The sequence below is a fragment of the Coloeus monedula genome (assembly GCF_965178545.1).
Source record: "Coloeus monedula genome assembly, chromosome: 25".
NCBI lineage: Eukaryota > Metazoa > Chordata > Aves > Passeriformes > Corvidae > Coloeus > Coloeus monedula.
The window spans coordinates 788,945-801,188 of record NC_138805.1 but is presented as its reverse complement, the minus strand read 5'-3'; positions in this window follow the sequence as shown (position 1 = coordinate 801,188).

Here is a 12,244-nt window from a genome sequence, read left to right as displayed (position 1 = left end):
GAGCCGGGCGGAGGGAGCGCAGCCCCGGGAGAATCCTCTGCTCCTCCAGCTCCGCCCGCGATGTCACGGTGCCCCTCCGGCTCCTCAGGGAGAGGGGACGAGGATGGGGAAGGTGGAGGGAAGCGTCTCCGTGGGACGTGGGGGGAAGAGCCTTCATTGGAGGTGCAGGAAAAGCATTTTTGTGGGAGGTGAGGGAAGAATCTCCATGGGAGAAACATGAAGGAAAACATCTTCCCGGGGAGATGGAGGAAAGCACCTCCTTGGGAGATGGAGGAAAGCCCCCTCCTGGGAGGTGAAGCCGTGGCTGTCTGGGCTGCAGGCAGAGCAGGCTCAGCAGCTCTGCAGCTCCCTGGCGGTGCCCAGCCCTTGGCTCCCCAGTTCTGGGGCGCATCCCGGGGTTCAGGGGTGCAGGGAAAGACACCCTGAGCCTGGGGGCTCAAAGGAATCCTCCCCCTCCTCCTCCTGAACCGTGCACGTGCTGTTCTGGACCTCTCCCTCAGCATCCCCAGGCACTCGCAGTGGGAGTTTTCCCTCACTTCCCCAAACAGAGAGAGCCAAAGGCGGCAGTTCCCCGTTTTCTCGTATCAGTTATCCCTGGCAGTTATCCCTGGGGAGCTCCCAGCTCTCTTTCAGTTCTGTTCCTGCCCCACCTGCTCCACCTCCAGCGGGAGAAGAACGACTTTGTGGGCCCAGCTCTCGTTCAGGAGTCACAAAACTCCTGGATGTCCCTAAACCTGAGAGTGCCACTGAGAAGGAGCAGCTGACGGGGCTTTCCCAACTCAGATGAGCTTTTTGCCTCCTGTGGAAAGACATGGAAGAAATACAGCTCCTCCCTCATGCCGATAACCTGCTGACCCCCCTTGTTCACCAGCAGCCCCCTGCAAGCCTCGGGTAATTCCCCTAATCCTAAAAACATCCCAAAGCCCGTGTGGGCCTTCCCAGCCCCTCCCTTCTGCTGGGAAAGGGGGAGCAGGAACCTGTCCATGGCAGCTGAAACCCTCGGGGCTCCACAATTCCTCTGTGACTCCTTGACAGCTCCATCCACAGCGGCAGTGGGCTGCAGGACACCCCTCAGCACCCCTCAAAAGCTCTCCAATAAGATCCTGATCCTCTTTTCTGTCCATTCCCCCAGAGATGTGGAGATGGGACGATTAACACCTTTGTTTCTATAGATAAATGTATTCCTTTCCTGTTTTTTCTCACTTCACAGATCTCCTTTCCCACCCAGAGGGATAAGGCAGATAATTGGAGCTGATGGATAATACACTAAAAACCCAAATCCCTGTTTGCTTTGAGGGCAGCCAGCTGCTTTGGAGCTTTATTGCCCAGACCACAGCACAGGAGGACAATTTTCCTTGGGAATTTGCCTTTGCAATCACGAAATTCCTCACCTCTCTGCAGCAAATCGGGATTGATGTCAGCAAGGAACTCAATTTGCACAGCCCGGAGCCCAGGCCAAGGACTTTTTGTACTTTGCCATGATTTTTACATTTCCCAGTCTCCCAGAACTCTGCTTTCCACAGCTCCATAGAGGTGTTGGATAAATTTCCTGTTTCACTCCTGCAGCAGTGAGCCCCAGCTTTATCAGGGAATGTTTAAGGGAGCAGACACTGCTTCCAGACAATGCTGTCTCCATAAAGGAGAGCTGTGGAATGGGGCTCTGGAACAATTCCTTTCCTGCTCACCACAGGTTCAAAGCCTCAGGTGGAGCTGCCAGCGAGGGCTGGCCTGTGGCACACAGGGATGCTCAGACATGGATCTTTTTTCCACACACACTCACATAAAATGGACTTCTCTGTTCCAGAGTGGAAAACCGAATGTTTTACTGTCTACTCCTAATTTATTTTTGTTAGAGAGCAACTTATCTCTTGCTTTAAGCAACCCAAAATTATTGATTTGGGGTTTCCTGGTAATACTTCCATTCTGAAGCTGAGACTGAGAAGTCTTTGCACTCAGAAAATAAAGGAGGATTTCATCATCAGCTTTCCTCAGGGAAAACTTCCAGCCAGAGCTTTGGTGCGTGGCAAGTTGGAGAGACACCTCAGAGCAAACCTCAGCCCTCACCGCACTGATCATTCGGTAGCACACCCCCAAGCCAGGCTGCCTGGCACTGGGAATCCTGGAGGCTGCCCAGTTTAACCCCTGGGCAGCAGCAAAGGCACCAAAACCTCTGGGTTGTGCGGCAGGAGATGTGGCAGAGCCATTCCTGCTCCTTCCCCTGCTGCTGTGTCTCCAGCACAGCGCAGACGAGCCTGCCGAGCAAGCACGCTGTGGCCAGATGTGCAGAACATCTGCTCGCCCCAACAGAGCGAAAACAACAACAAATAACTGAAAAAAGGGGTAAGGAGGCGCATCCATGGTTGCTGCAGGGTGCAGGATGTGTCTGACGTGCTGGGGCTTCCCAGGAAAGGCTGGTGGCACAGCAACAGCTCAGCTGGGAGTGACATCCCTGCTCCCAGGGACAGCACTCACAGCCCTGTGACAGGCCATGGAGTCCAGGGGGATTGGGACACTCCAAAGAGTGGCTCCATGGGGATCTGCATCCCTCCAGGGGGACTGGGACCATCCATGGGGATCTGCATCCCTCCAGGGGGATTGGGACCATCCATGGGGATCTGCATCCCTCCAGGGGGATTGGGACCATCCATGGGGATCTGCATCCCTCCAGGGGGACTGGGACAATCCATGGGGATCTGCGTCCCTCCAGGGGGATTGGGACCATCCATGGGGATCTGCATCCCTCCTGCTGCCTGTGAGTCTCGGATGGACACTCAGGGCCCCTTCCATGGGCACATGCCATAATGAGGTCTGGATTTACAGCGACCCTGGGCTGAGGACGTGTCCTCATCCCCTCCTGCAGGCTGATCCCAAAGCGCAAACAGGCCCCGTGCTCAGCGCTGCTGCTCCAGGGAAATGTCATTTGGGGATCAACAGGGCCTTGGTGGCCCCTGGCCCAAACCTCACCCAGGATCACCCATGATGAATGGAAAACCAGGAGTGTCCAGCCAAGCCTTGGGTCCTGCTGGGATGATCCGGGATGCTCTGAGCACAGGACAACACCACGGGTGTCCCCGAGCCCGCCGGGAAACGCCGCTGCCTTGGCAGCCCTAAAAACAACAAACCCCAATCTGGAGGCAGGAGGACACAGCCCCAGAGAGGAAAACAACAGTGGGTGACCCCAGCTCTGGGGAAATCCCCTGTGGGGACACCCTGGGCTGGTGTCCTCTCCTGCAGGGACACCCTGAGCTGGTGCTCTCCTCTCTGGGGACAGCCTGAGCTGGTGTCCTCCCCCATGGGGACAGCCTGACCTCAGCCCTACTGAAATGGGGCCTGTTCCCAGCCTCACCCCCAGCCCAGCTCCTGCCCTGGCTCAAACTCACCGATTTAAGCTCAGTCCCTGAGCCATCTGGGTGTAAATCCATGGGAAAATTCCCATCTTTTCCCAAGCCAGTAACAAGTCCCAGGACATTAAACCCCAACCCAGCCCCTGCCTCCGTGTGCTCACAGCACCCCTGGCCGCCTCAGGAGCCTGATTCTGCTCTCAGTTTTTGTGTCAGGGCATGGGGCTGGTTAAAGACAGCCCAGCAACCACAGCTGGAAGGTTGGGATTGGGTCACAGACTCACGGAATCATGGAATCATTCACATTGGAAATGCCTTTGGAGGGTCTGGATCCTCCTGCCTGATGTTCACTCCCCAGTGGGGTGTTGGGCTCTGCGTGCGTAGGGCTGGGGGCAGGGGAGGGGAGGTTTTGTCTTGCTTGGGCTGAGCTCTGCTGCAGCTGGGATTTGAACCCAGGAGCAGGAGCCCCATCGCAGCCCTGGCTGGGAACTGGGACCCCTGGAACAGAGCCAGGGGACAGCAGGACACTCACACCCCCCGGCCACTGTGGTGGTGGGTTTGACATCTGCAAATATCCATCTGTAAATGCATTTCATGTCTGGAATCAGGAGAAATGGATCCTTTGGCAGAGGTGGAGCTCTGCTCTGGCTTTCCAGCAGCTCTCCTGGACAGACCAAGGCCTGCTGATGCTGAGCAAAACCCCTCCCATGGGCACCAGAGCCACCAGGAGCCGCAGGCTGCACAGGTGACCTCAGTGGGCAGTGGAGAGGTGACAGCAGAGCTGCTTCCAGCTGAAGCACACCCAGGTATTCCCCTGGAGCCTTCCCACCAGCCCCTCTGGAGCCTGCCCTGCCCATTCCTGCACAGGGATTTGAAAAGGCCCAGGCAGAAATGCAGAGATTTCTGTGCCCCAGCAAACCTGATTTCCTTGCCACTCTACCCTGGTCAGAACTCTCCTCTGTGCATCACTAAAGTCCCCTGGAGTGAGGGGCTGGGTAAAATAAATAAGGAAAATCAGAGTTATGATACTCAGGAAGCAGAAATTGGCTTCTTGGCACAAAGAACATTTCTTCCTCTGGGTGCTGCTGTCCTGTCCCTGCCCCACATAGGGAGTTTCACATTCCTCTCCTCATCTCCTCAGCTCCAGCCAGGCCCATCTGATGCTGCCCAGCCAAGTGGAACATATCAGGGGGTGCATCTTTCCCTGGCAGTTTGGGGTGCAGTGAACAACCTCCAGCAGCTGGAAGGGATTCCTGTGGATGTGCCATGAGTGGAGCAGGAGTCTGACCAAGGCAGGGATCAGCCCCAGTTCCTGGCCTCACTGAAGGCGTTTCCCAGTATTTCCACACATCACCAAGTGCAGAACCCTGCTCGTGGTGACTGAATTTCTGTCAATAGGAAGAAAAATCTGATTCTAGAGGAGCTGGCTGTGGCCCTGTGCGGGGACAGGAACATCTCTGGAGCTGGGATCATCCTCGTCAGGGAGGGTGAACCTGGGCAGAGGATCTGAATTTAGAGTGTGTGAATGGGTGGGGAAACTTGAAAAGGAAACAGCTGTGATCCCAGTGATGCTGGGAAATCTGGATTTTCATAGGTTTGAGGTAGCCCTAAAGTGGAGGGGTCACGTTTTTCCTTAAGTGTTGCAGTTTCAGTGGGGCACTCATCGAGGTCAGCCCAGCTGGGAGCTGTGCCTGTTTTCCTGGTGCAGGTAGGGAATGAACCCTCGGGGGATCCGGGTTCATTCCAGGGCAAAACCTGGGGCTTGGCTTTGGAGAGGAATGGAAAGGAGAGGTGTGGGGTGGGAGATGCTGGTTTCCCTCACAGACCTGTCCCTGTGGTGCTGCCCAGGAGAAATCTCCTGCTGCCGGACGCAAATGCCCACCCTGGCTGACACCAGGGCTGTATTCCAGAATTCCCAGGCAGACAGGATGCCCACAGTGCCCTGCCCTGCCCGAGGCTCAGCCCCGGCAATCCTCATCCCTCACCCCAACCCTTGCCAAGCCCTCTGACACCGAGGATGCCTTGGAAACAAAGCACATTTGGTAAATCTTTGTATTTGTGGCAGCAGTGCCACCATCCCTGAGCTTCCAGACCCCGCTGCCTGACACCTGGATGTGTCCTGGTCCTGGGAGCAGGAGAGGGAGCAGCCACGGGCCAATTCCGCACAGGCAGCTCCACCAAGCAGGGTGAAAAATGAACTTTCTGATTCATCAGTGGTTTTGAAGCTTTGACTTTCCCAGATTTAAAAAAAAAATAAAGCAGGGAAGGAATCATGAAAATAAAAATATTTTTGACAGAATCAAACCACCTAAATCCTGAGCTGTGGTATTGTTTGATGTGGAATTAAAAGACTTTTTAAAACCAAATGGTTCTCAGGATGGAAATAAAAATATAAGCATTTGACACCTATCAAATCAGGACACCTCAGGTTTGAAAACACTGGGAAGAAAGTCTGAAATGGAGCGATATTTGTGAGGCATTTCAGAGCTGCACGGAAGCCGAGCTGGGCTCCCGAACCTCGAGCAATCTCCCTGCTCACCCATCTGCTTTAACACCCCCTCCTCTCCACCTCCTCGACCGACTCCAGCCACACTCAAAAGTCTGTCCCAATCATGATTAAATTTCTAGAAATTTTATAAAAATCAGCAGCTGGGTGGAGGGGAGAGCCAGGCAGGGCTCTGGTGTGCCACCCTCTGCTTGGCTCAGCAGGGCCAGCCGAGCCCTGGGTGGTGGAAGGAAGGGGATTAGTGGGGGACAAGGAATATGATCCCACAGGAACACAGGCTTTATTCATTTCACTGTCCACAGAACATCTGTAACAGAGAAAGAATCCAAAAAGTGATGTCCATGCAATGCTGTTCCTATTTCTCCAGGACACTCCTGGAACCCTTTCCTGAAGCATCTTCTGCTGGGAGCTGGGGTGGGCAAGGACCAGGACCAGGCTGCAGCCTCCTCTTTGATCCCAAATCCAGGCTGGGCCCTGCTGCTCCCATGCCCTGGGGCTCTGCTCTCACTGACTTTCAGCTCCTCTGGTTCTGTTTATTTGCCCTCGATTGTGTCATGGTCTTAGCCAGGACCTTGAGAAGCTCCTGGGGAAGTTCCTCAGAGCTGGCTCAGGCTGCCTTTGCCATCTGGCTGCTGCTCGTTGCTGGGGACTACAGCAGCAAACCAAACCCAAACATCGGGAAATGGGCCAGAGCAGAGCTCGTTTGCATGAGGAGGATAGTGGGGTGGGAAGTGGGACAGAGCCTGGCTGGTGCCAGGCTGAGGAGAAGCTCTCTGCCAGGCTGCTCAGACAACGGGAAGCTCCTTGTACCTCAAAGGTCCCGATGAACAGGGATGGAGAAACTGAGGCACAGGTCTTTGGCACAGCTGAATGTCCTGATCCCCAGGAAGAACCTGGGAGTCCAGCCAAGGGAAGGTGGCTCTGAGGGCCCCTTCTCCCCCCAGTTTGGGTGCTGACTGTGCTGGGGACAGTGGCAGCTCCTCCCGCAGGGATCACTCGGGAACGGGCCAGTGACAAATGGGCTGTGGCTGAAATGAAGTGATGTTATCGTGGCCTCTGTTCCTCCCCCTGCAGGGACAATGATGGGCCCTGGCTGCCTGGGCCAGCTCCCATTTCCCTGGCTGGTCACGGGTGGCCGGGCACCGTGAATCAAAGTGTGGGAGTGGGAGCAGGAAATGGCCAGGATGGAGAACAGGAGCTGGAACCCCTCTGCCACGGAGGGTCAGGCCAGGGAAACCCGGACAGACCTCACCTGTCGCCACCCAGGGACTCAGGGTGGTATTTTAGCAGCTCCCCAGCCCTTCAGAATTCCACTTTGGGGTTTTTGAGGCCATTTTTTGATGGCTCAGCCATAAAAGCTGGGAGTTTGCACCTGCCATCTGTTCTCATTGCCCTTCTCCTTCAGTGGCGCTGTGGAAACACAAGCAGGTGAAGGATTTTCCTGGGGAGGCCAGAGATGGTGTGGGGAGATGATGGAGCAGAGAATCCCCATGGTCTGAGCTGCTCTTCCTTCCTAAAATAACCCCAGGTGATGCTCCAGGCACCCCCTGTGTGAGACCTGGCCACTTGCTCTGGGAAAGCACAGAGCAGGGGTGCTCTGCTGTTCCCTCCATCCTTTCCCAGCTCTGCCCTCAGCATTCCCACATCCAGCAGCACTCCGCTGTGCTTGCCGTGGCACTGGGCACGGTTATCCCCACAGGGATTCGGGAATGGAGCCCTGCTCTCATCTCCAGTCTGCAGAGGGACAGAACATTCTGTGAGGCAGAACAAAAACTGCCTGGGACAAAGCACATCAGCGCTTCCTTCCCACAGCCATTCCCTGCATCCAGGGGCTTCTGTCAGTCCCACAAGGACCCCTCAGCTTCCAGAGGTTCAGACTTTCCTTTGCACACAGGTTGAGGAGCTGCTGCACGGTCACCAGCTCAGTCCGCAGCTCACATCCGCCTCCCAGCTCCTAGAGCTTCATCAGAGCCTCTCTGATCCCAGGAAATGAGTTTTCCAAATGAGGCATGCCCAGCCCATCGATAGGGAAGGTATCAAGGGCCATCCCAATTTCTTCTTTGCTTTCTTAGGCCCCATAATGGATGAGGTGTGCAAGGTGTTCCTGCCCATGGCAGGGGTTGGAACGAGATGCGCTTTAAGGTCTCTTCCAACCCAAACCATTCGGGGATTCTGGGATTCCATTATAATTTCCCCCTGTTTCTGGTTGGTTGTTTCCAAAGCTGTGTAAAATGTGGGTGTTCCCTGCACCTCAGAGCCTGGATCTTAGTGTGTCCAGAGAGGAAGATCAGCCCCTCAGGTTTCCCTGTGCTGGTTGCATCCCAGCTGTATCCCAGCTTCTCAGGAAATACATATCCATCTGTATCTCCAAATTTATCCCCAAAAAGGGTCTAAAACTTGCACCCAGTGCAGATAGCAGCGGGGTTTGTTGACTTCAGCACCTTCAGGAGATCAATCCATAAATTAACCCAGCACTTCCTATGCAGAGCTCACCAACTCTCTTTATCATTCCCTTCAGCCCTGGGCTGCCTCGGGCCCTGAGCCGTTATCTGATCCATGGAAATGAGGATATCACAGGTCCTGAGCTCCTCCTGTGCTTCCCAAATCCTGCAGTGAGTCCTGAGCTGCTCTGGACCTGGGAAGTGAAATAAGTCCATTCTGCTGATGAGAACAAGTGACAAGGCATCACCCAGCGCTGCAGGGACATGGAATAAAGAGCATTTTTCATCCATGGGTGACAGATTGCAGGGATAGCTGTTTCCTACCGTCCCAGTTTGAGCACTGGGTATAAATGTGTTTGCACTGCAATTTTTACTGGTTTAGGGATCGAGTCCCACCACAGGACTTGGCAGAACTCCTCTCATGCAGGTGCAGCCCAAAGTCCTTCCCAAGGCTTGAGGAACTGGGTGTCACTCCAGCCAAACCCGGCCCTGGAGAGCCTGGAGGGAGATGCTCATCCCAGGGCTCTGCTGCAGAATCCCCTCCCTTTGGGAATGGCCCGATGTTTGGGAACAGGGCAGGATAACGGGAGCACAGGGCTTCCGAGGGCCTGTTGCACCGGGACCTTCGCTGAACCTCCCTCATCAATCTCCATGAATCCTCCCTCTCGTGTGCCCCACTTTGGTCTCTGAAGCAGCTCCCTTCCTCTTCCCCCTCCCCTCCTGCTGCCCCCCAGCACACACAGGCACATTTCCTTTTCCTTAAGCAAACAATTTTCAGATTTAAAAGTGAACTGGGAAAAGACAATGTGGCCTGGCCCCTTATCTGCTGCTATCTGCTCCCGACAAGCTGCGGGCCCAGATTGGGCCTGCGGGAGATTTCGAGTGTTTATGGGCCACGGGAGGGAGGGACAGGAGGGGAAATCTGCTGGGGGAGATAAGTCCAGGAAATGGGGCTGGTGGCTGGAGCAGAGTCAACAAAGCTGAGCGAGCAACCGGACACCTCCGGAGTCCCGAGGATGTGACTCAGTGTCACGACTCAGTGTCACAACTCAGTGTCACAACTCAGTGTCACCACTGCAGCTCCCCAGCAAGCAGGCCTGGAGCGGTCCATGCCTGCCGTGGAGAAGGGAAACATCCTCATCTCTTTACACACTTGGAATGTTCTCCAGTGGGGAGCCCAAACTGAAGCTCCTCAATCCTGAACTAAACCCCTTGGTTCTGCAGGACTAGGAGCATGAGCTGGGCCCAGCTCTGGGCTCAGGGGTCACACCTGGGGTTTATAATGTGCTGTGTAAATCCAGAAGCTCCCTGGGCCCCAAAGGACCACCTGGTCTTTGTCCATGTGCCACCAGTGAGGCTCAGAACCCACAGCACGAGGCAGGAGCTGCTCACATGGGCACCAGGAGATTTTTATGACCACCGGGATGTTTTTATAACCACCTGTTTTCCCCATGTGCACAAGGGGTTTGGTGGTAACTGGAAAAGTGTGTGGGCTCGTCTGTAATGTATTTCAAACTCAAAAATATCTGGGCTAATTATATCCAAGAACAGCAGCTGACATTGTTCTGGCAGCCCAAAAACTGTCCTAAGCATGGCTGTGGGATGGAAAAGTGAGGTTTGTGTGCTCTTCCTCTGGAAAACCAGCTGGAGGAAGCTTTCATGCTCTGATGGTTGTTTCTAAGCAGGAAAACTGATGCAAACTCCGTTCTTTGGGACAGCTGCTCTGGTTTTACCTTAAACACTGTAATTTAGGACAGACTCTTCACATCCGAGCTACTGAGGGGAAAAGCAGCCTCATGGAGAGCAGAGGGCCACTGACCTCCAGCTGCAGAGCCTGGGCCACCCCAGCTCTGTCCTGGCTCAGGTTTTACTGACTGAGCTCTGAGTGCACGGCATTTTCATGTGGCTGGCTGGCGGGGTTTTCCTCATGCCCTGCCCCAGCCCTGCTTTGGGTGCTGCTGTTCTGCACTTACCTGGCTCCAGCAGCTTCAGCTTTGCTCCCGCTGTTGCCCCGCTGTCCCAGCATTGCTGTGCCCAGGCCATGGGAGCCAAACAGGGCTCCAGGAACTGTCCCTAGCCCAGGCACCTCTGAGGGCATTCACAGAAATCCGGAATGGTTTGGGTTGGAGGGACCTTAAAGCTCCAGTTCCATCCCTGCCGTGGATCCCAGGGTGTTCCTCAGGTGCTTTCCATCACTGGCACAGAGGAAAACAAGCCTCCCCTCCCCCTTCCTGCAGATTCCTCTTTCACCCCCACGCCTTTCCCTGTGAATGTTTTGAATCCCGGTTTCATCCCCTCCACGCTTTTGCTGCCAGAGGCTGGTGGAAGATTCCCTGCCCACAGCAGGGATCTTCAAGCTCCCTTCCAACCCAAACCCTTCTATCAAATCTGCCTTTCTCCTATCTCCTCTCCTTGCACTTCCTTCTTGTCCCAGACAGCTTCTTTGGCTCATAAATAGGTCAGGGTTGCCCTCAGCCTTTCCTGCTGTCCCTGTCCCAGTCGGGATGTCCAGGAGGCCCCGTCAATGCATGACAAAGCCCTGACACGGAGCCATTTCAACCAACTCTCACTCGATAACATTAGCCAGGGAGATTTCCCGAATCGCGGCTCCTCTCCGGCCGGGAGCATTATCCCCCACAAAGCACCTTCCCATGGAAAGGCTGCTCCAGCAGCACTGGGCAGGGAACCCTTTAATCTGCCTGGAGCCCCCTGAGCTGTTGGGGACAGTGGAGAGACAAGGGCTGAGGTATCTGAGCTCTTCGAGGGAAAGCCCCGCACAGGAAGGGCTGGAAAACTCCATTTCTCTGGATTGTTCTAAATTCCCTCTTTATTTTATGATTTCTCTGATTCAAAGAGAAACCTCCTCAGCAGAGGAGTGGGAAACATTTCCATGTCAAAGCCTTGGAATCACATCAAGCTCCTGCTTTAGGCATTTCTTTCCCTCTAATTCACCTTGGGGTTGGGGCTTTTTTATTCCTTTTCATTCCTCCAGCTGTTCATGCAGCCCTTTGGTGGAGCTGCCTTTCTCCTCCCCCCCTTCCCTCCTGTAGCATCCACAGTGGATCTCACAAGGTGAGATATTTCCAAGGAATTAATCTCTGGGAAGAATTCATGGATGCATTTGCTTGGTTGGTTGTTTTTCTGTGGAGACCAGAGCAGGTGGAGCCCCTTCAGAGCTCCAGAAGGGTCTTCAGGGGCTGCCTGGTCTCTCTTGAGCAGGAGAGCTCAAGCCCAGGTTGGCCACAGAGGCTCCGAGGGAGAATCAGGACAAGAATTTATGGTTTTGCTTAAAAGAAAAGAGGAAAGAAGCAATCCAGAGTGAGCAAAGGCTATACAAGGAGGGGGAGCTGTACCAGAGGCAAGGGTAACCTTGAGTTTTACATCCCAAAAAAAGAAGATTTTCATCTCTTCTACAAGACATGCTTCATGTAAAATTTACTAAAAAGCAAAGCAAAGCCATTCTTGCCGGGAGCGTGGGGTCATGGCCACTTCTCTGCTCCGAAGAGGCAAAACTCTGCTGGAGGAAGAGCTTTGTTCTTCATTTCTTTTCCTTCTTTTCTTCTCTTTTTCTGGTCAGCATCAGCTGGGCAGGGACCTCTGTGGGGAAGGGACCTCGGAGGGGTGGCAGTGCTGTCACCAGGGGCCACGGCCACCCAGTGACCCTGTGAGGGGTGACATCACGGCCCACGGCTGCTCTGTCACAGAATGGATGCTGGAGGGGCTGAACACAAAAATCCTGGGAAAAAAGAGGAGTCTCCAGGGCAGAGAGGTCCCAGGAGAGTGGGGCCTGCTCAGGAGGAGCAGAGCTCGTGGGGGGTAAGGGGTTTGTAGGATTCCTGTCCTGCTTCTACCACAGGGATTAAATTCCTGTCCCTCCTCTGCCACTCCAGGATGAGACCTCTCTGCCACAAGAATCCCTGTCCTCCCTCTGCCCCTCAGGGATTAGATCCCTCTGC